Below are 24,609 nucleotides of genomic sequence, written 5' to 3' on the forward strand. Positions count from 1 at the left end.
TTAAAGGTCATACAATTGTATATCTTGTTCTCTGCTGTTCTCTGCTGTTCTCTGATTATCATGGCTACCCTATAACCCAGTTCTTGTATTATAAACAATGGTGCTAGGAGAAAAAATGTTGAGAACTGCAACCCCACATGGGAAGGAGAGGAGGAGCTGTTTCCTATGTGTCACAATATCTATAAAAACAATGTGCTAATGTAAATCGGGGCTTTTGGCTCTTTGGAAATGATTCCAGCCTTAAGCCCGCGCGTTAAATAAAGAATCCCTTTTTCCTTCGCTCCATGGTCTCTCTGACTCTGAGTTCTGCAACAGGTAGATCCATGCAGAGACAGTAAATATGCTGGCTAATCCAAAGGATTACGAGCTGTTGCACTCACTAGGACTTTGGACTAGATTGACTGTACATTTGTCAAAAGGATGCATCCTGTTCAATCATAGAGTAGGACCATTGTCTTTTCTTGAAGGTAACTTGGCCTAATTATTTACAAAATCAGAAAAAAAGGAAAGTGATTCTCATAATTTTTAATTCTTGGGTTCCTTTAGTTTGTTCTCCGCATTAGTTGCTCCCTGTTGTTCAGATCAGCCCTCCGCATGAGGATGTAGCATTTCGGGAGAAAGATGCAAAACAGTAAGCCAGCACTGGAGGTTAAAATAGAGAAGATCTCCACAGCCACCATGTATTTCCCTTTGGTACTCAGATAGGCTGGAACAAAGGAGAGCCAAACACTGCAAAAGACCAACATGCTGAAAGTGATGAACTTGGCTTCATTGAAACTGTCAGGTAACTTCCTGGCTAAGAAAGCTACTGTGAAGCTGGCAATAGACAGAAAGAACATGTAGCCTAGGACACAGTAGAACATGGTGATAGAACCTTCATCACATCCTGCTACAATTTCCCCAGTCAGTGAATGCCTGTCCATATCTGGGAATGGAGGAAAAGTACTCAGCCAAATCACGCAAAGTCCTGTTTGAATCAAGGAGCAGGAAATGACTATCAAATTTGCCACCTTTTTCCCTACCCATTTCCTCATTGTGGATCCTGGTTTGGTAGCCATGAATGCCAGAACCACCGTGATGGTCTTTGCCAGAAGAGAAGAAAGCGCAAGTGAGAAGATGATGCCAAAAGCTGTTTGCCGGAGAAGGCAAGTCAATGCTTTTGGCTTTCCAATGAACAGCAAAGAGCAGAGGAAGCAAAGAAGAAGAGAGATAAGGAGGATGCAGGTGAGACTCCGGTTGTTGGCTTTGACTATGGGAGTGTCCTGGTGCTTCACAAAGGTTCCAAGTAGCAAAGCTGTGATCAGGGCAAGACCAAGAGCAGAGAAAGCTAAAGTGATCCCCAAAGGTTCTTCATAGGAGAGGAAGCTTATAACCTTGGGAATACATTGGATCTGCTCTAAGTTTGAATAATGGTCTTCTGAACATTCAATGCAGAAATCCATATCTGGAAAGAAAAGAGAGATAGAGAGGTTATGAACTCTTTGATAGCAGAGGCCTTGATGCAACAATGTAGCAGGGTTCAAACAACATTTCCTTATTAGTCAGCAATGCCCACATACATAGGCCTTAGTTCATATGTGCAAAGCAAAAATAAAATAAAGGATGCTTCAGATATGAAAGAGAAGGCAGTGTTTTGGGGTATAGCATGGTAATGCATGAACAGTAAGGCAAGAAATCTGTGTTTAAGATCTCACCTGAGCAGTACAAAATCACCCAGAAGTCCTTCTCTCTCTCACTCTCTCTCTCTCTCTCTCTCTCTCTCTCTCTCACACACACACACACACACACTCACACATGCCCAACCAGTGAGAATTTCCATGGGCCCAGTCAACCTCAGTCCAAGCCCTGCCACTCCATGAGGTAGGCTAGCAAAGATTGTCTCCTGCTCCAGCCAGGCTGCCGCCATCAATCTATCACCTGTGTGCATGCCTCTTTTGCTTCTGCCTAGGAGTGTACAAAAGTCACTTACCTGGTCTCGCAGCTTGCTTCGCGGTGGGGGGGAGGCGCTTCGCTGCTCCCCCCGACGTTCAGGCCGGGGGGGAGGCTTCCCGCCTCGCCCGGCCGAAATTCAGGCTGGGGAGAAGCATCCCATCTCCCCGGCCGTGAACTTCAAAAGAAAAAAAACAAAAACAAAACGCCCCTGTGATAGGCTACGTAACGATTAACGTAGCCTATCACGGCTAGATTTGCAAAGTCAGTAATCGTCACGTAGCCTATCACGGGTGACTTAAAAAAAAAAAAAAAAAAAGCACGTATGCAAATGGTGGCCCCCATAGGGAGCCGCCATTCGCGTTCCTTATTTTGTCCGTGTAGTCTACATAAGGCTGGTCCCGGCGGTGGTTCAGCAGGTCTTCGTCAGGGGCGGGGGCGGCAGCCGGTCTTTTGACTGGCTGCCGCTGCCGCCATTACAAGAAAAGTAGGGATGGCGGAGAATTTCCCCCCAAAACTTCAGGGGGCCGAGCGCCAACGTGTTCAGCCCCCCGAACAAGTTTCGGGGAGAAATCCTCCGCACCACCCCCGCCCCCCGCACACCCCCCGGGACGAGACTTACCTTCACCGAATGTCCCTCCCGTTGGCCGGTCCGGCCGGCAGTTCGGCGGGTATTCGAGGGAGGCGGGAGCGGCAGCCAGTCTTTCGACCGGCTGCCGCTGCCGCCATTGCAATGAAAGAAAAAAAAAAAAAAACGCCCCCTGATAGGCTACGTGACGATTCACGTAGCCTATCATGGCTAGATTTGCAAAGTCAGCCGTGATAGGCTACGTGAATCGTCACGTAGCCTATCACGGGTGACTTAAAAAAAAAAAAAAAAGAGTGTACGGATAATGGCGGCCCCCATAGGAAGCCGCCATTCCCCTTCCGTATTTGGTGGCTGTAGTCTACGTAAATGTTTACGTAGACTACGGCGAAAATAAGGGCAATGCGATTTGCGTTGCCCTTATTTTCGCTGTAGTCTATGTAAACATTTACGTAGACTACAGCGACTAAATAAGGAACGCGAATGGCGGCTCCCTATGGGGGCTGCCATTCGCGTACGCGCTTTTTTTTTTTTTTAAGTCACCCGTGATAGGCTACGTGACGATTCACGTAGCCTATCACAGCTGACTTTGCAGATCTAGCCGTGATAGGCTACGTGAATCGTCACGTAGCCTATCAGGGGGCGTTGTTTTTTTTTTTTTACTTTTGCGTTTGCGGCCGGGCGAGGTGAGGCGCCTCCTCCCTGGCCTGAATTTTGGCCAGGCGAGGCGGGAAGCCTCCCCCCCGGCCTGAATTTCGGCTGGGTGAGGCGGGAAGCCTCCCCCCTTGGCCTGAACTTCGCAGGGGGAGCAGCGAAGCGCCTCCCCCCCACCGCGAACGGCCTTCGACGACAGGTAAGTGACTTTCGTCCACCCCTAAAGAAAAGTTAAAAAAAAAACAACGCCCCTGTGATAGGCTACGTAACGATTAACGTAGCCTATCATGGCTAGATTTGCAAAGTCAGCCATGATAGGCTACATTAATCGTCATGTAGCCTATCACGGGTGACTTAAAAAAAAAAAAAAAAAGCCCGTACGGCTAATGGTGGCCCCCATAGGGAGCCGCCATTCGCATTCCTTATTTGGTCCCTTTAGTCTACGAAAAGATTTACGTAGACTACGGCGAAAATAAGGGCAACGCAAATAGTGTAGGCAATGTATTTGCGTGCGCGCTTTTTTCCCCCCCCAAATTCAGCCGTGATAGGCTATGTAAAGATTTACGTAGCCTATCATGGTGTTTTTTGAAAATCTAGCCGTGATAGGCTACGTAAATCTTTACGTAGCCTATCACTTTTTTTTTTTACTTCCTCGTTCTTCCCCGCAGAAGAACTTTCGCGGCGGGAGAGGGGGGGCGCTCCCCCCCGGCCAGAACTTCGGTGGGGAGGGATGGGGCGCCTCCCCCCCACCAAGAATTTCGAGGGGAGAAATGGAGCGCCTCCCCCCCACCGCGAAGCAAGCTGCGGGACCAGATAAGGGACTTTCATCCATCCCTAGTTCATTTCACTACCCCACCCAAGCTGCGAACTGAGGCAGGCAGATTACTGAGTCCGATTGTAGGGCTGGCCTTGGGGGCTGTGATTACCTGAGTTTGATTTCTTTTGGAAGGTAGTCCCTTCGAGGCTTATGGCATGTTGTAATATTTGAGTTTATTTACAAGAAGACATGTTGAGCGTAGCTGGAAGAAAACACAGTAATAGCAAACCTGCCTGTCCCTCATCAGATCTCCTGAGAAGCAGATATAACCCTCAAATGCTTCCAAAGGTTACACCTCAGTCCTTTCTTATTCTCATTCTTTGTCTCCCCCAAAATATTGTATTGTTTCCCACTGACATCTTGTCTCCGCCCTTTGTCTGGAGAGGATAAATAATGATAAATCACCTTTGCCAATTGGCTCCTAGCCTCCCAGGGGCATTTTTTTTTTTTTACTTTCCATAACAGAAGGGTGTGCTTGGAAGCTTGCTGCTGAGTATTAAGGAAGATTTGTAGTCATTCTGGCCTGAACTTTTCCCTGTCCAATCCCCCACATATCTATCCTCTCTCTCTCTCTCTCCAACTATAACTCTATTCAGTTATCAAAAAACACGCACGCTGGTTTAAAAGACCGGAGTTAAGGCTATGTCATTTTGGGCCAAACTCAAAAAGGCCAGGAAATTGGAGGCTGAGGCTGATGCCTTAACTGACATGCCCTGTGATCAGTAAGGACGTTGTGCAATGTCAGAAATTCTGCTCGCTTACAATTTTCCCTCCAAGCACCCACACTTTTCCTTCTTTTTGTGTTATTGGTGTTGCAAAGTGTTATTGTGAATGGATACACTTTTTCTTTTGCTGATGCCCCCCCCCATTTTTTGTTTCTGTTATTAGCTGAAATAATAAAGAACACACAAACTGGGAGGTGAGGGAAGACACACGCAGATTCAGACTGAGGAGTGGGGGTGGGGATACACAGACACACACACCTTGTGGGCAGGGAGCAGACATACATACACACATGCTGGGGCCTGGGGAGAGAGACAGACACATGCACACACTGGGGACTGGGGAGACACAGATCGAGATACACTAGGGGGTGAGGAGACACAGACCAGAACATGCACACACACTGGAGAATGGGGAGAAAGACAGGCACACGGATGTGCACTGGGGCTGGGGAGAGATCCAAACGTATACAGAAGGGTGGGGAGAGACACAGACCAACAAACTCACACACTGGGTGGGTGGAGATACTCACCACACACATACTGTAGGGTGGGGAGACACAGAACACACAAACTTAACGGTGGGACAACCCATGCTGTATCAGCATTGGGGGATTCCAGGCTGCCAGGGTATGGGGAGAGGGCAATCTGGGTTGTTCTTGGAGCGGGTGAGTGATCTGTGAGGGGAGGGGAATTCAGGTTGTGATCTGTGAGGGGAGGGGAATTCAGAATTCATTTTGGAGGACAGAATTAGAATTTCTCTTCTGAAAACAGAAATTTGATTGAAATAGTTTTCCACCAACTCCAGTACAAGAGGAATATCTTTTATGTGAGAACACTTTCACTTCTTCAGAAATCTTGACAAAAAAAATGGTCACCAACCTGTTCCTAAAGCCAACCTTACACTAAAGAAAACACCGGCAGCCCTCCCTTTCTGGAGCCTTTCCGCATTTATCGCGTGCTCCCAGATAGTGACCACATGACTGCTGAAAAGGGAAACATTTTATTTTCAAGGTTCCATCCAACACAATGAAACAGCACCATCTAGCGGCTGTTTAAATAGTGTAAGAACCCGACTTTAAAATATGGTCTTTTCTTTCTGGATCTTTTTGGAATGAAATAACCAGGAAATCCCTCTGGATGTGCCCTCAAAGTTAACAACAGCAAGAAAAGCACCCACAAACCTCCATGACTGAGCAATCTCAATAGAATAAAAGCTCCATGTGAAGGAGCCCTAAAAGCCACTTTTGAGAAGTGGAGGGGCTTTTTCACTTTTTGTCTTTAAACTGCTCTTTCCCCCTCAAACTTTTACCAATATTTCTGATATTTTCAGGATTTGTAAAATGAATACTTCTTTCTGGCAACTGAAAGTTTTAGAGAGATTGGTGAAATTATTCTAATCTTATAAAAGTTAGAACAACCCAAGCCCCGATCACCATTTTACATGGTGGAATGCTTAAACACACAAATACCCCCCCCCCCTTCATGGGACTTAAGAATATAATAAAATGTGCATAAACACCATAATTGTTCTCTGTGGCATCTACCTTTCTGTATGCAGTAATTTCTTTCTTTTGAGGTATGGAGAGATATTTAATTACATGACTAACACAGAGTCAGACATAGAGCTATCATGCTCTATCATCATTTTTTTATGAGATGACATGCCAATGCATTCTTTGTTGGTAGCTACCTACATATATCTTTCTTATTTCATTTGCATATGAAGCACATTATTAACTAAATCAAAACACAAATCCAATGTTTTGAGTGTTGAAAGGAATAATCAAGCATCACTAGGCCTGTATGTGAAAAGGATATTTACTAGGGGTGGACGAAAGTCACTTACCTGTCCTTGAAGCATGTTTGCGGTGGGGGGGAGGCGCTTCGCTGCTCCCCCCGCGAAGTTCAGGCCGGGGGGGAAGGCTTCCCGCCTCACCTGGCCGAAATTCAGGCCGGGGGGGAGGCTTCCTGCCTCGCCCGGCCGAAATTCAGGCCAGGAAGGAGGCGCCTCGCCTCGCCCAGCCACGAACTCAAAAGTTTTTTTTGTTTTTTTTTAAACGCCCCCGTGATAGGCTACGTGAAGATTAACATAGCCTATCATGGCTAGATCTGCAAAGTCAGCCGTGATAGGCTACGTTAATCATCACGTAGCCTATCACGGCTGACTTAAAAAAAAAAAAAGCGCGTATGCAAATGGCGGCCCCCATAGGGAGGCGCCATTCACGTTCCTTATTTGGTCGCTGTAGTCTACGTAAAGATTTACATAGACTACAACGACTAAATAAGGAACGGGAATGGCAGCTCCCTATGGGGGCCGCCATTATCCGTAAGCGCTTTTTTTTTTTTTAAAGTCACCCGTGATAGGCTACGTGACGATTTACGTAGCCTATCATGGCTGACTTTGCAAATCTAGCCATGATAGGCTACGTTAATCGCCACGTAGCCTATCATGGGGGTGGTTTTTTTTTCTTTTATTGCAATGGCGGTGGCGGCAGCCGGTTGAAAGACTGGCTGCCGCTCCCGCCCAGGACGAACACCCTCCGAACCGCCGGCCAGACCCGCCGCCGGGAGGGACATTTGGCAAAGTTAAGTCCCGTCCCGGGGGGGGGGCGTGGGGGGCATGGGGGGTGCAGAAAATTTATCCCCAAAACTTGTTCGGGGGCCGAACACGTTGGCTCTCGGCCCCCCGAAGTTTCGGGGAGAAATTCTCCGCCATCCCTAATATTTACGTTCTTCTATAACAAGGGGTCTGTTTATAGCCTGATATTCAAGGATCAGTAACATATTCCTACTCCCTCCAGATCAGGGTCATGCTAATTTTGATTACATTAGTTTTGCTTGATATAGTATGATACGTAGTGCACTTGACATCTGTGAAGACTATGCCTCCTACCTTTTTGATAAGAAACCTTCCCTCATGGACAGGGAACACAATCATAACAGCAAAATGGCTTCCCTTCCTTCTTTTTCCTGCTGTAACCAGGATGGCAGTTGTCATTACACAGGGAACGAGGCAGCACCTAATCGGAAATATCAGTGGAGAAGGGTTAGGACTGAGAAAGATATTGTCTGATAGTTAAGGATTCATTTGCAGGTATAAAGAAACGTGGTGTTCTAAATGGGGTGGATTTTTGTGAGTTTGTTTGTTAATAATACTTCTTTGACACTTCATATAACAAAGTCTCTAAGCAGTTCACATACTAAAGTATTAAAATTACTGTTAGAAATATACTGTTAGTAAAAACAATTACATCTAGTATGGCAAAAATATAATAAAAAGAATAAAATGGACCAGCATGACAACTATTAAGTACAAGCCAGGGGAAGCTTGAGTAAAGAGGCACATTTTCAGGAGGCTATTAAACACATCCTATTTTCTGCCTCCTGAACTACATGGGGGAAGCTGTTCCAGAGGGTGGGCATCATTACTGAGAAGGCTCCCTTTTGAGATTTCAGATCAGCCCGTTGAGACATTTTCTCAGTATAAGATATAGAATGTAATCCGCACTGATTTCTGGTTATACTGAATGAATGAGATTCTCCCAACTCAGCCTTAACATAGGGCCCTATAATATTTAGATATCATTTTTATTGTTGTCTACCACCTGGATATGTTGTATATGACAGATGGCATTAAGTTATTTTTAAACAAACTAACAAAAAATAGGTTGTGCTAAATCAGACTCATACGAATAGCCATCTACAATTTTTCATCTAAAAAACTTTAGCTTCTTTCTGTCTCACCTGGTTAAACATCCTAGGCCACACAATGCTTTTATCTTCGACTGTTAACTGCTTTCCACGAGGAGCCTGTGGACTGAACCTTCCCACTTGAACTCTCAGAAAAGACTGATTTGGGAAAATTATCCAGTTGGTAACATCAAATCCTGTGACTACTTCTCCATTTTCATCAAACTGTATTGTCTCTCCTGCACTGTTATTGAATGAGATGCCCCTTAGAAAAGGATGGAGCTAAATTCGAAGAGGAAAAGATATAATGGGACAGCAAAGTATTTTCACGATCACACTGACAAGTATCCTAGATTTGTTGAGAGTATTTTACATTTGTCTGTGTCTAGCCCCCTAAAGGCTTTTCCTGAGAGTTCTGTGGCTGGAGGGATGCAAAGTCTGTCTCCCAGGAAGAGTTGTCTGTCTCCAATTGCTAACCAGGTAGAAACAGAAATTTGTGACAGAACAATTTGGTGAATTAGGTATTGAGTCATCACCCCCTCCCCTATCCTGTCTTAATGTGACCCTCGAGAAAACTAAGTTACTGATCAGGGGTCTATGGAAAAGGAGATGGAAACAATGAGCAAATTGATAGTACGTAACCCTAATTTAACTCAAACCGAAACCCTAACTACTCATGTATCATGGCCCCATTCAGGCATTCTTGTTGCCATGTTTACTCAACACATGAGGAGGGAGTGTGCTCCAGCCCCATCCTGCTCTGTTGCCACATCCATCACCCTGTACATGTGGAGGGTGACAGACAGTTGTAAGACAAGAGCTTCCTGTATCCACGGAGGCCCCATTAAGAACCCTGTTTAAGAACCCACGGATACAGGGGTCGCTCCTCTTCAGACTGTCACCCTCCATGTACACAGAGTGACCGATTTGACAGCAGAGAGGGGTGGGGCTGGAGCGTTCCCTCTCCTTGTGTGTTGATTGTACATGAATAGGGCTCATGCCTTCAAGCAATGCTCCATTGAGAAGCTGGGAAGCAATTTGTGGTAACTACACCCTTCTCTGGACAGCGAAAGCCTAGCTACACTAATCCATGGTCTGGTAACCTCTCATCTGGATGACTGAAATTCGTTATACATGGAGCTGCCTTTGAAAATGGTCCAGAAACTTCAGCTAGTCCAAAATAGGGCAGCAAGACTGTTAGTTAAGGGACTGGCCAATGAGATTACGTTACACCAGTACTTTTCCAGCTGCACTGGCTGCCAGTCCATTTCCGGGCCCAATTCAAAGTGCTGGTATTAACATTCAAAGCCCTTAATGGCTTGGGGCCAGGTTATCTGAAGGATTCCCTCCTTCCATATGTCCCTGCCTGGACCCTAAGATCATCCTCAGTGGTCCTTCTCTGTGAGCTCCTGTCAAAGGAAGTGAGGTGGGTGGCTACCAGGAAGATGTCGTTTATTGCTGTGGCACCCTGGCTGTGGAATGAGCTCCCTAGAGAGCTTTGCCTGGCACCTATGTCGTACTCCTTCTGGCACCAGGTGAAGACCCTTTTATTCTCCCAGTATTTTAGCATGTAAGCCTCCTGGTCTTTTATCTTTGGCGTTTTAAATCTGTATTTTAAATCTCTGCATTGCTGCTAGGTTTTATTCTGGTTGTACTGTTCTATTGTGGTTTCAAGCGTTCATATTTTATGGTTTTATGCTGTGTTTTGTGGTTTTAATTTTTGTGAATTGCCCAGAGAGCTTTGGCTATTGTGTGGTATAGAAATGAAAGAAATAAAAAAAATGCAATTAATTAATTAATATAGAGTGGACCTAATAGAGCTGAAAGGTTTTTACATGGATTTTGATGGCAGTGGCATCAGCTTACATTTCCCACAGCCACCAATCACTCCAAACAAAGAATAGATGAGGTTTTGAGTGAAAATACCTGCCATGCCAGCAGATTCAAGGGCTCCAGCTTTCTTCCGGCCACCCATGACCTGTGTTGTGATCTGGATTCATGCATCGACTGTAGAGCATGCGCCACAGCATGGGCAGCAGTGTAAACACTGTAGCTGTGACCAGTCATACTCCTCTCAAAGAAAATTCCAGGGAGGCTCTCCAGTTCCTCCTTCCCACTGCAGCCTTGATTTATCACCTCACCCTCATTAGATTTTTTCAATGAACAGTTGAAAACCTTCTCCCAGAAATCATGGATGAATCCATCTTGTTTTGCCCAGGAAGGTTTTACACTCTGAAGAAATTGCCTGAATCCTAGCGGTTCCTTTGAGTGAACTGCAAAGGATAGCATGCCATGGAGGGACTGTATATCATAGCCCCTTTGACTGGTGCTTGCTGTGAAATCCCAGTATGTTGTCATAATCCATACCTTAGTTGTAGGGGAATCCAGCACTGCCCTCTGAAGAAATGAGCTTATTTTAATTATTAATGTATGTGCAGCATCAGTAAAAAATACATTGGCTTTCGTTTCCATGAAGGGTGAATTGTATTCCAATTCACCCTGCAGTGACCCTGCCTTTCCAGCACGTTTTGGAAAAAATGGTGGCAATTTTTCTATGAAGGCAACACAGATGCCTCCCTGTGACAGCATTGGCAGTAATTTTTGCAAACGCCCTTCTCCATGAATATTATCCACCCTGAAGAGCCCAATCCATGTCCATTTGAAATGCACAAGCAACTCGACAATCCCAGTGTACTGCTGAGCTTCGTTTGGGGCCATCTGGTATAAAGGACGGGAGAGTGATTTGTCACCCCAAGCTGGGAGAAATGATCCACAAGTGAGCTGAAATAGAATGTAAAGATATTTTATGAAGAGAATGCATTTTTTGTGTGCAATAAGTGACACATCTAATCATTTCTACCAAATACCTGATTGGGTAAAAATAATACATGGATAAATGAGGTCTAGATATCATAATGTATCTCTTGTATCACTTTATGCTTCTGTTGACGTCTCAGTTGATGGAACCCTCTCTCAATGATGCCTCTACCCTACAGAAAAGCGGGATGTCACAGAAATGGCTTATCTAAAGCCTCATCCCTGACATGCAAGTTGTATGTTCAGGGATTAAAAATGTATTATACAAAATATGTATAGAATCATATTTTCATAGTAGCAATTACCTACAAGGGCCCATCGAGTCTAACCCCCTGGTCACTACAGGAATCCTGTTTAAAGTACCCCTGACAGATGGCTGTCCAGTCTCTGCTTGAATACCTGCAGTGACAGAGAACTGACCACCTCCCTCGGCATTTGGACCCATTGTCTCACTGCTCTGATATTTAACCAAAATCCTCCTTCATCTACCTTAGGCCTGTTTGTTTGTTTTTTTAAAACATTGGTATATCATTAAGATCTCAGGGCGTCTTACAAAGAAAATAAATTTAAACAGTATAAAACAACAAAGAATTTAAACAGCTAAAAGCACATTAAACCATTCAACAAGCTATGTTCTTTCATGTACCGCAGTCCTGGATGATAGAGACCAGGTTATGGCCCTCTCCTTCAGGTCCCTGAAAAGTGCTATGCTATCTCCTCTCGGTCTACTATTCTAAAGGCTAAACATACCTTGATCGTCTCTGTTGCCCAACTCATTACAATTTATCTGACTCCTTCTTAAAGTGTGGTGTTCAGAACTGAACTTAGTATTCAAGGCGAGGTCTGACCAGCACAGTGTTGGGTGCAATGATTGCTTCCCGTGATTTTGAAACTATACTTCTACTGATGCCACCTGAAAATGCATTCACCTTCTTTACAGCCACATCACACTGCTGACTGATATTCAGCTGGTGGTAGACTACAAGCCCAAGATTCTTGTCATATGTACCAGCCAGGCATTCCCCATCTTACACCTGTGCATTTGATCTCCCCCCCGCAACTGAAGAACTTTGCCCTTGCCTCTGTGAAATTTCATTCTGTTCCTTTCTGCCCAGTTTTCTAACCTATCAAGATAATTTTGAATTTTGTTGCTGTCTTTAAAGTAATAGCTACCACACCAATTTTGGGTCATCTGCACATTTGATAAGCATTTCCCCATGTCTTACTCCAAGTCATTAATAAAAATGTTGATGAGTACAGGGCTCAGGACCAAGCTCGGCAGTACACAACGCAATATCTCCCTCCAGTTTGATTAGGAACCATTTATGATGGTTCATTGAGCATGCCTCTTTGACTATGAGCCGCATCATAGGCGCTCTCTCTGCAAAGCAGCATGGGGTGTGTGTGTCTTCATTTCTGTCAGCTGTTTACATGGGGGGTGTCTCCTAACCGAGCCAAGATGATTCTTCTCCCACCCTAGGTCAACAGGCAGGCATGTGGGGGGGGGGGGATTGTGATTTTCCTATTAGCCCAATGGCTTCTTTTTCCCAGGCTGTGGTTATAGCAGAACTGCACGCACTTACACACAGCCATTAAAAGGGGTTTACTTCTCAATATTGGATTATCTCCTTTTTTAAATTTATTTAGCGGGATAAAGATAAGAAACAGCTGGATGTGCCCTGGAGGTTGATAGCATTATGTAAATGACCCGTAAACTTCCATGAGTGACCAATCATGAGCGCACGATAAATGCCTTGTGTAAAGACAGCCTATGGTTCTCCAGCCAGCTGTGGAACCACAGACTCAGAGATGCCGCATTTTGTACTAACTGATGTTCCCAGGAAGGCTTCAAAGGCAGCCTCAAATACAACGCATTGCCGGCCGCACTCCAATCTACAGGGTAATAGTGCATGGATAAAACAATGGGCAGGCAATCACTGTCTCGGAGATGTTGTAGCTTGCTCACTAGCCTAAGCTGGTGAACATCATTGTATGCCAGAAAACAGACGTGTGCATTCCTTTAAAAAAGAAATGAAACATGAAATCAATGCGTTCACATTTCTTCTACATTTGTTTAATGTAAAGAGAATGTAAAGAAGACAAAAAGAAGACCAGAAGGTGAAGAATAAATATGATCATTTTCATATTTTGTTCACCTTTCCTTTAGTGAGCTCTGACTGAAATTTAATGTGCATGATGGCCTGGAGGAATAGTAGAAAACTTGGATGGAGAAAATGCCAGTTTTCCTTGTCATCAAGAGCATGACGGTGGGGGTAGAGATGTGAAGGTAGGGATGTACGAATCCCTTACCTGGTTCCGGTTGGGGCATCCGCTGCGGGGGGGGGAGGCGCTCTGTCTTTTGGCATGAAGCAGCCAAAAGTGAATGGGGTAGCTCCAAAGGGCTTTGTTGTGCTTCAGAGCAATGTGGAGGCCCAGCTGCCGTGCTGTCCCCACTGCCGCCACCACCCCCAGCTCCTTGCCTGGGTCCTCTGGACATGAAGGCTTCAGCAGAGGCAGGAGTCGTCCTCCAACCGGGGACCCTGCCCTCCTTGCAAGGAAGGGAGAGAGCGCAATTGGAGGGTGACTCTCGTCTTCATGCCTGTCAAATCTGCATGGTCTGCTTCAGTGCAAGAAAGGAGGCCGTGCAGGCTTGATGGGCAGTCCTCCCCCCCCAATCACCCCTTTGTCCCTCCTTGCAAAGAGGGCAGGCGGTCGGCAGGCTGTGCTGGGCAGTGCCCACAGCAGCAGCTCCCTCAGCGGTGGCTCCCAGGGTGGTGGTGGCAGCCTCCCCCCACATGGAACTAGGGCCCAGGTGAGGAGCTGGGGTTGGCTGGCGTGTTGGGGAGGGCGACGCGGGATTTGGATGTCTGAACCCTGCCTTGGCTTCATAGTGGGAGCGAGAGCAGGTGTGTGCGGCTGGTGAGCCAGGGTGGGACAGACTGTGTAGGCAGTGATCTGGGGTGAGAGAAAGAGATGGGGCAATGACTGACAGAGAAGGAGTAGAGAAAGAGACTTTGCTCTTGGAGAAATAGATTTCTGTTGTCACAGAAAGCTGTGGGTGCCAAGGAGCTGTTTTGTGTGTCGGGGCTCAGATCCAACCTTGTTTACTTTTCCTTTGCAACTCGCCATGGCAATCGCTAGTTTGTGGTGGTGCTCAAGACAGTTTCTCAAGTTACCAAACATACCGTGGGCCCAGAGAGGTTGCAGACCTCTTGCTGAGATGCTGTAGCAGACAGTCAATGGGGGAAGGGCAAGCATCAAGACTCCTTTCTGGATCCTTCACATGTGGGGGTGATGAGGAATTGCCAGAGTCAAAGGGCTCCCAGATTCTGCCCACTTTAGGTCTTTCTCTAGCTCTGAGGCCTGGAGTCGATTGCCAGATAAACAGTCAGTCTCTCTCTCTCTTCCCCCCCAACTCAGTGCGATGCAGCTGAAAAAGCCTCCCCCCCTTCCCTATCATTCCAAATAGATAAGAGACTCTTCCCCAGCTAGATTTCCCTTCAGTCCAGATTTCCCTGAACTCCACCCCAACCAATTCCTCACACACAGGAACAGATGCTGTATAGCAGTCATCCTCTGCCTCCAGCTCTTCCTACTTCTGTTTTGTAGGTTAGTCCAGATTTTTAGGAAGTACTTGCTGAAGTTCCTAAAACATAGAATGTATAACTCGGTTTGCTCATAAAACTATAATGTTTGGTATATTAAATTTATTCAGACAATAATTACAAATTTACTGCATTTACTTTTAAACATTTTTTTCATTTTACTGATAATTATATGAGAAAACCAAGTTATATGTAATGTATTTTATGTTCCTAAATTAACAAAGTGACTGTAAATCTTTAAAATTCTGTAAAAATATAGGAATTGCATATTTTTCAATTATCCACAAAACTTTCATTATTTTCCAGAAGAAGAAAAACAAATGCCCAAACACACAGATTTATACCATTGAAAATTTCCAGATATTTTATGTAGAAATTGGTGAGAATTTAATTTCAGTCCAGTTTTCATAGGAATAACAAAATTGGTGAAGATCTCCATACCTGGGACAAAAAAAAAACTTGTGGGTTTTTTTTAATGAATGTGGGGAAAACTGAAACTGACATATTCGCCCACTCCGAATTCATGTCTCTAGGTGCTGGTAGGTGCTGGGGGTGTGGAATGGCAAATATTAAGCCCACCTTCTGAATCATGCATATCTGGGGTGTGAGGGGGGAACTGCCAGAACTGAATGTCTGCTCAACTCTGTCTGCCTGCCTGGTTATAACTTCACTGAAAACATAGTTTTATTCTTTCAGAAACCCAAAGCGTTTCAGCCAAATTATTAGTAATGTCCTTCCTTGGGACCATAAAAACAGAAAATATCTTAGTTTAGTATATCATCAATAACTAATAAGACAAAATAATACACATGGCAAAAATGGTACCTTAAGATCATCATCAGCGGCCCTTCTCCGTGAGCCCCTGCCAAAGGAAGTGAGGCGGGTGGCTACTAGGAGGAGGGCTTTTTCTGTTGTGGCACCCCGGCTCTGGAATGAGCTCCCTAGTGAGGTTCGCCTGGCGCCTACATTGTACTCCTTTCGGCGCCAGGTGAAGACCATTTTATTTTCCCAGGCATTTTAGCTTTCTAAATTTTTATCTTTGCTGTTTTAAATCTGTATTTTAAACTCCTGTACTGCTGCTAGGTTTTATTGTGGTTGTATTGTTATATTGTGGTTTTAATGTTCTATATATTTTAAATTGTTTTATTGTGTGTTGTTTGGTTTTAGTTTTTGTGAACCGCCCAGAGAGCTTCGGCTATTGAGTGGTATAGAAATAAATAAATAAATAAATAAATAAATGGTACATGTATACTTACAATTCTTTAAAAGGCCTTCAGAGATCTCTGTCAGGACTGTCTCATACATTTGAAGAGAGGCAGGTGAAAAGATGATGGGAAGTGATACAATTTATACCGTACAACTCAAATAATCTATCTGCTACACAGGCATTAGACATAAGTTGTGATTAAATGTCAGGGACAAACTGGTTGTATTGGTACTCCAAGGAGATGTGTCTCTAGCTGTAAGGTCTGAATTACATGAGAGGAAAACAAATCCACCTCCTCCTTGAGGTCATGTGGAACTAAGGTTTTAAGTCTCAAAAGCCACTTCATTGCCTTTCTGCGCAAGATCTTCTCATTCTCCGGGTTTATTATTGTTCAGATGGCCGTTTTAAGAATTGTAAGTATACATGGGCAATTTTTGCAATGTGTTTTATTTTGCAAGGTGTAAACACCAGATGAAACTTGCATGTATGGGACTCACAATGGATAAATGCCAGCACCTTCCTGCTTGCTTTTCTTTGCCTGGGGTTCCCTCTCACCTTTGGAACAAAATACCAATCAAAGCACCACCTTGCAGAAACACTGACTGCCCACTCTGTCTGCATGTGCCTCTTAACTGATGTGAGGAATGAGCCAGAATTCAAATGAGAAAGCCTGCTCGTTCTGCTATTATGGGGGAAGAATCCAACTCATGTCTACAAACCTACCTGTGGAATCTTGTAAGGCTGTGAAATTGTGGCAATCTGAAGAGAGATGAGAGGGTACATTCCTCCGATGATGGCTATCAAATTGTTCTGAAAATCACACTTGTAGTTGGGGTAGAATCTATGCAGTGTAGAAAGCAGGCCAAGGGTGGCCATATAAGTAATCTGTGGGTTGTAGTAGCTCTCATAGATGCGAAACCCCAAAGTGATATTAGGTAAGAGTGAGGGATTTTCATTGATCTCCTTGATAGCAAATACTAAGGCTAGGATATGCTGGTAATTCTTTGGTATCAAACTGAAATAGAAGATACATACCGTGCACTGAAACAATAACAATAGCTGAAGCATTTTAGAGAAATAGAGTTTCTTATGGACTTGATTTTCTTTGATGGGACATTGGTTGTTTTTCTGCTTTATGTGTAGCATCAGGATTCTACACAGCATGAAATTACACCAGCTCTGTGTTGCTCCTGCAATGCTGCCTGCAATAATATATATAATAATGTATAATATATATATATATATATATATATATATATATATATATATATATATATATATATATTGTCCCAGGCATAATGCCACAGAAAAGGTCAAAAACTGATCTAGTTTCCACTTGCACCATAGAGAGGCCATGTGAAAGAACAGAAAAAAAAATGACTTTTTGCCTTTATTTCTTTAATTTTCATTTCATGTTAGAATTAAGTGATGGAAAAAATAAATTAATTCTTACCAATCACAATCACTTACCAATAACAAACAAAACCACTGAAAAACCAAAAGTGGCCCATATACATTTATCCTTCTGAATGGAAACTACTTTTTAAGCTTTCAGTTGGATAATAATCTGCTCCAAGTTATTATAGATGCTATGGGTGTGGAGGAGAAGTCCTTACATGAGTTCCTTCATGAACGCTGGAGACGGCTTTGCACTGAACTTTGTAGAGGGGTGCAGGAAAGAGAACGTAGAAGCAATCTCTCCAATGACAAGGTCTTCCGGTTGATAAAACTCATGCCCACTCACGATGTGGTCAATGACTCTGCATTTACTGGAAGGAGTCTTCATGCTGGGATGAAGAAAATCTCTCTTGCACACAACATGTGGCAGCAGCCCAAGCAACCACACCAAGAAAACCACCATTTGGAGGACAAAAGTTCCCATCTAGACCAGTCTCAGCACTGGGCTGTTTACAACCTGCTTTGAATGGGAGCTGACCCTACTGAAAAACTGATCAGTTTATATCAGATATGACTTCACCAATTCCCCCATCTTTTATTTTGAAATGTTTAGGAGGGCTTGGTACTGCTTCATGCACTTCTATATCCCCACGGAGACTTAGCCCTTTCCTGTACTAGTGCAACAAATAAGACGCAGAAATGGAGCAATCCTTTGCCAGAGAGATGGCGCTAATAGTTGCCGATTTCTCAAGCTACTCATATTAGTTTTTCCCTGACAGAAATCCTGGGACAGTCCTGCAGTGCAGACATCCCTGAAAATGATCAACACCCCGACGGACAAAGCCTCTGGCCCTTCTGTGCTGCTCTGAGCATTGTGGATGTCTGTTATAGGATTTTCCAATATTATTGTTAGTTTTTCTTGAGGCCTCTAGATCTCCCTTGGGGCTTAGTGAGGAGCACAGTTAATCAGGGACGTGCCGATAATTACAGGGGAGGAAACTCCCTTTCCCTGTGTTGCCATTACTGTGGCACGGAAAGGAGCCAAACAACAGCTGCAGCAGCGGGTGGCAGGTGACCTGGTGCATCCGGCCTCCCTTAGCCCAAGCAAGGGGAGTGCCAGCCAGCTTCCTGCTCAGGCTGTTTTGGCATGAGAGACACAGAAGTAATCCTCATCTCATTGAACATCTGCACCCACTTGACAACAGCCCCACAACTTGCGAAACTGTGTGCGCTGCTCTAAAACAGTCTGCAGCTTTATAAATCTCAACCTATATTAAACACACACAGACCACTTTAAATCAGTATAAGCCACTGAGGAGGAGAGCCAGCTCATGGATTCCCTATGCCTGGGCTGACTGGCATAGATGCCATGCCACAAAATGGTCCCCAGGATCTCAGCTAAGTCCTTAGTGACTATTGTGGGCAGCTCTGCCCTCACAATGCATGTGGGCAGCATGATATCCAGGCAGTGCCAGCCCGGATCACTGCCACTTGTGGACCAACCAGGTTAACCAGGAGGAGATCTGAGGCCCCCCTGCTCAATCTGTAACCTGACCGATTGACATTTGTGCTGTGCCTCCCCCAGATGTTGTTGACTGGCTCCCCTCCCATCACAGGCCCACCCACCCTGATGCAAAGCCCGAGTTAGCTTGGCACCCTTCTGTTCAACCTGTTGTGACGTGTGCCTATTTACATAGATGCATGCAGATTACACACACGTCAACTGTACATAGAGACGCTGAATCTTTTGACATGGAACTCTGGTGCAAATGAAAACCTGATACACCAAAAGCTAAGGAAGTCAGAGACCACAGACAAGTCCTTGAAAGCAGTTATTTGGAAGAAGAACTGAAGTGAATCACTGGATGAAGTTCACTTGCCAGGGGAATTGGAATCATAAATTCAAAAGACATTGAAACGGAGACAGCGAGGGAACCACCCTATCAAGAGAGGCACCAGCCTCTGACCTCGGAGGCTCCTGATGATCCTACGCAGGACAGCCGCAGCACAGGATAGAGGGTCTAGCATCTAGCTGCAGCTTCAGGGAGGAGGACAGAGGGGGACTGGTGTCAGGGTGGAAACTGAGCCCATAGAGCCCCAGAGCAGTTCTGATTCTGGGGAAGAATAGCAATCTGTGGGAGCTTGCTCACAAGCACAGCAGCTGGCAGATATTCCTCCTGCCAGCATTCCTGAGAGAGATAGTGACCTTGCCAGTGAGAGAGCGCTGGAGAAGGGCTTGCTGGATGCTCGGAGGGAGTGGCGACAGATGGAGGGCACCGAAAGGAGGCGCTCTGCTCGTTTGGCGCTAAAACAACAGTCGCGTCCCGAGGAACAAAGGGTAAGAGGGAGGATCTCTCCATAGCCCATAAGTTCAGAGTCTTCCTGCGGTTCTCCTTCAAACAGGGACCAACTGCCTTACCTGGAGCTTAGGCTGCTCTGCTATCTACCCCAGTGCAGTTCCTTGCTTAGTTGCTAGTGATTAGTAGGGTTGGCGGAGAATTTCTCCCCGAAACTTCGGGGGGCCGAGTGCCAACGTGTTCGGCCCCCCGAACAAGTTTCGGGGAGAAATTCTCCGCACCCCCCCGCCCCGCACCCCCCCCCCCGGGATGAGACTTACCTTTCCTGAATGTCCCTCCCGGCGGCGGGTCCCAGCGGCGGTTCGTCGGGTCTTCGTCAGGGGCGGAGGCAGCAGCTGATCTTTCGACCGGCTGCCGCTGCTGCCATTCCAATAAAACTAAAAAACAACAACAACGCCCCCGTGATAGGCTACGTGACGATTAACGTAGCCTATCACGGCTAGATTTGCAAAGTCAGCCGTGATAGGCTACGTAAATCGTCACGTAGCCTATCACGGGTGACTTTAAAAAAAAAAAAAGCGCGTACGGCTAATGGTGGCCCCCATAGGGAGCCGCCATTCACGTTCCTTATTTGGTCGCTGTAGTCTACGTAAAGATTACGTAGACTACGGCGAAAATAAGGGCAACGCTATCCGGCTGCTGATGGCCCTGGCCAGCTGGTCCACGGAGCTGCCGCAGAGCGGAGCTGGCAGGGCAGGATTCCGGGGGGGGGAGGACCGGATCGCCTCCCCCCCATCGAGGATTCTGGGGGGAGGAATGGAGCACCTCCCCCCCACCGCGAATCATTCCGCGAAAAGGTAAGTGAGGTTCGTACATCCCTATGCACAGATGGTACACAGAGTGAATCCTCGTCTGACAAGCCTCAGGTTCAAGACCTGCTGTGTGTGTGAATCTTGCTAAAATATTTGAACATAAATGTTAGTGATGCAGGACAAAATAAGATTAGAAAACCTTGGTTTCTTCATGTCAGTTTACCTCACTATTCAGGTCTTAACACAGCATGATATTATATAGAGCTGCCTTCCCCAACCAGGTGCCCCTCCTGATAGTTTAGAATTCCTTCCTGACCATTGGCTGTACTGCCTGGGCTGATGTCAAAACATCTGAAGGGATCCATATAATATCATGTTGCGTTACTTCTTGAATATTGGAGGGCAAGAGTTGTCCTTGAGGATATCATGAATTTGGCACATGTTGGCTTGTTTTCCAAGTTATATAATGTTTGAAGGTAAATGTTACTGATGAAAATCAAAATAAGCTTAGGAAGTCCTGGTTTCTCTGTGTCAGGCTTCCCCAACCAGCTGCCCTCCAGATGTTTTGAACTGCAACTCTCATCAGCCCAAGCAAGAATGGCCAATGGTCACGACTGCTGGGTATTGTAGTCCAAAATATCTGATGGGCACCAGGTTGGGATAAACTACATTAAAGGATTTCCAATGGAGGGCACAATCCTATGTCACATAGACAGCATCTGGGGGACATAGGATTCTTTGGTTTCCTGGCTCTGAGCTCATAGTCAGGGCTCCAACCTTGGAGCCAGGAAACTGCTCCCCGCCCCTCCCCCTTGTAGCCGAAACAGAGAAAATTGCACCTCTCCATGCTCACAAAACGGAGCACAGAAATGGGAAAAATGAGGTGTTCCATGGGGCAGGGAGGGAGGAGACTGGGGATGTGGGGCTATGAGGTGTGCCTCATTCCTTCTCCCTCCCCTGCTTGAAGAAAGGAGCAGAAAACGACTATTGAATTTGCCACCCTTTTCCCGACCATTTCCTCATGCTGGATCCTGGTTTGGTGAAAGCCAGAACCACATGTGATGGTTTTTGCCAAAAGAGAAGAAAGAGCGACTGAGAAGACGATGCCAAAAGCTGTCTGCCGGAGGCCCGGAGAAGGCAGGTGATCTTCTTTGGCTGTCCAATGAACAACAAGGTACAGAGGAAGCAAAGAAGGAGGGAGATGAGGAGGATGTAGGTGAGGCTCCAGTTGTTGGCTTTAACAGTGGGAGTCTCTTGGTGACTCCAAGTACCACAGCTGTGACCAGAGCAAAAGCAGCAGTGAGGGATGGGAGAGAAATCCTCCATGGACCCCAGTGAGGCCAGATTTAAAAGAAGTCTGTGGAGGACTGGAAGACTTACCTCCTCCTTCAGGAGGAATCGTCGCCAGCCGGATCCTCCCCACTGGCTGGCTCTGGAGTGCCAGCAATATGGCCACCCCTGCCATATCACTGGTTGGTCGGATTGACTGCGGACACAAATGGCGTCCACGAGGGATGGCAGAGAATTCTGCCATGGATTCCAGTGATGCCGGATTCTAAAGAATCCATGGCAGAACGGCCTCCCACCTCCCCGCGGAATCCCTCCTGGACGGAACTTACCTGGGACGGATGTGGCCGCGGCTCCGGCATCTCCGGCAGTGGCGGCGGCTGGTCTCCTGGCCAGCCGTGGCCGGGCTGCTGCGGCTGCCATTTGCAACCTTGCAGCTGTGATAGGCTATGTAAGTATTTACGTAGCCTATCACGGCAAAGAGCAGGGAAGCAAATGGTGGCCGCTACGCCATTTGCGCCCCTGCTCTTTGCCATGATAGGCTACATCAGTATTTACATAGCCTATCACAGTAAAGGCAGCCACGCAAATGGCATAGTGGCAGCCATTTGCATCCCTCCTCTTTGCCGTGATAGGCTATGTAAATATTTACATAGCCTATCATGGCTGCTAGCAAGAACGCAAATGACGCCCGCTACGATGGCCACCATTTGCGGCCGCAGCAGCCTGGCTGCGGCTGGAAGTCTGGCTGCGGCCAGCCCCGGCCGGCAGCTCTGCGGAGCCGCTGTGGAGTGGAGCCGGTCAGGGAGGATTCTGGGGGGAGGGACGGAGCGCCTCCCTCCCACCGCAGATGCCCCTGCGTGGAGCCAGGTAAGGGATTCGTACATCCCTAGCATCCCCTATGCCATTTGCGGCCGTAAAGGTATTAGTTTAAGCTAAATCCAGCCATTTACAGCTAGGATTCTGGGACGGAGGGACAGATCGCCTTTCCCCCAAGCGGACACCCCCCCCCCGGACCCAGAGGTAAGCCTTCCACCCATCCCTAGCAGACAAAGCCAACATGATTCCCAAAGGTTCCTCATACGAGAGATAGCGTATAACCTTGTGAATGCATTGATTCTGTTCTAAATTTGAATAATGATCTTCTGAACATTCATTGCAGGAATCCAGATCCGGAGAGAAAAAGTAGTGCTTTGTATATGTGAGATAGAGAGCTAATGCAATGTAGAAAGATAGTTGAGGCCTTGAAGCAACAGTCTAGCATGGTTTAAATAGCTTATAATCTGACAGCACTGCTCTAATCCATGTCTGGAAAAACAAAGAAAAAAACAAAAATAGAATAAAAGATAACTCAAATACGAGAGAGAACATGGTGCTTAGCATGATAACGCATGAACTGTGAACCAAGACATCTGGGTCTAAATCTCACCTGAGCACCACAAGCTCACAGAGAAGCCTTTCTCTCGCTCTGTCTCTCTGTCTGTCTCTGTCCCTGTCTCTGTCTCTGTCTCTCTCTCGGAGAATTTCCAGGGGCACTGTCAGCCTCGGCCCACACCATGCCACTGCTTAAGGTTGGCAAACAATGATTCCTCCTGCCACAAAAAAACTGCCTCCCATCAGGCTGCTCCCTGTGCACCTGCCCCTGTGGCTGGTGCCAGCCACTCATGACTAGTGTTGCCAGACCCCTGGGCCCTGCCCAGAGTATCTGGGCCCCACCCTTGACCTTAGGGCAGGAGGGGAGGAAAAGAACCTCCAATTTGGCAAGAGCTCTCTGCCCTCTCCCTCCCTCCCTCGCCTGCTGCCCCATTCTCCCACAAGCTTTTAGAAGTGTGCCAGCTCCTCCAGCTTTCCCTGTGAGTGCCGCCAACGTCCCAGACAACTTTGCAGCTCCCCACATTTCTCTGTTTGGCACAAAGAAGATCCACCAAGATTGCCTCCACTGGAGGAGATCCTCCTGCCTTATACAAGTCCCATGCGCCCCGGGACGTTAACATGCGAAAAAGTATTTAGAGTTAGGGTGATGTCTTCCTACCGCTATTTCTGGAGGTGTGTAGCTTGGCCCCAGGGCGCCACCCTCTCACACAATGTAACAGAAGCAAGCAAGCAGGCTGATCTCTCCACTCCAGCATTTCCTCTGCTCCTCCACCACTGTCGCTGGTTGGAGACTGCTGGATTACATTCAGCCCTAATTTGGCAACTAGAGCTGCTATTCGCCAAAGCTTATCCCCCCCCCCAGATCTCTCTCAAATTGATATAGTTGGTGCCTCTGCCTCCTCTCCCCTGCCTCCCCTCTCCCCTCTCTGAAGTTGATACACTTGGTGCCAGCCTGTCTGGGCTGCTCAGACGGCATCAAAAGAGCTACGAAGTGCCAAGGCAGATGAGGTGCCTTGTATACGAGTGGCTTTGCTTTGGGGCTATTCTTCTGATCCACCTTGTATCACACTGAGGCACCTCCGAATTAGCCCACTTTGCCTCATTATTCAGGCTTCAGAATGAAGCGATGCACAGCCCTAGTTCCCAGGACTAGAGAAGTGGCTGCTGCACCCACCCTACAAGGCTAAAAGAGACTGGCTGATGTCTGGGGTCGGAATCCCTCCCCTGCTTCTGCTGGCTGTGGCTGCAATGCTGCGATGCTCTTTCTCTCTCTCACCTGGGACTGGAGCTCGCTGGGGGCCACAGAGATGGCAGTGGCTAGACCAACTGCTTACACAGTGTGAGGCTGGAAGGGAAGAGTACTAGGGCCAGAGCAGCAGTGGCCCAGGCAGCGCCAACCATCTGAGGCAGG

General features: G+C 46.5%; 1 pseudogene; it reads right to left on the bottom strand.

Annotated features, from left to right (window-relative positions):
• Positions 1-542: 542 nt before the first annotated feature.
• Positions 543-17,816, bottom strand: LOC146341732 (vomeronasal type-2 receptor 26-like; annotated as a pseudogene).
• Positions 17,817-24,609: the final 6,793 nt, after the last annotated feature.

The sequence above is a fragment of the Heloderma suspectum genome, chromosome 6 (genome assembly GCF_057233095.1).
Source record: "Heloderma suspectum isolate Gila_16-S chromosome 6, 16-S_ref, whole genome shotgun sequence".
In the NCBI taxonomy this organism is placed as follows: Eukaryota; Metazoa; Chordata; class Lepidosauria; order Squamata; family Helodermatidae; genus Heloderma; species Heloderma suspectum.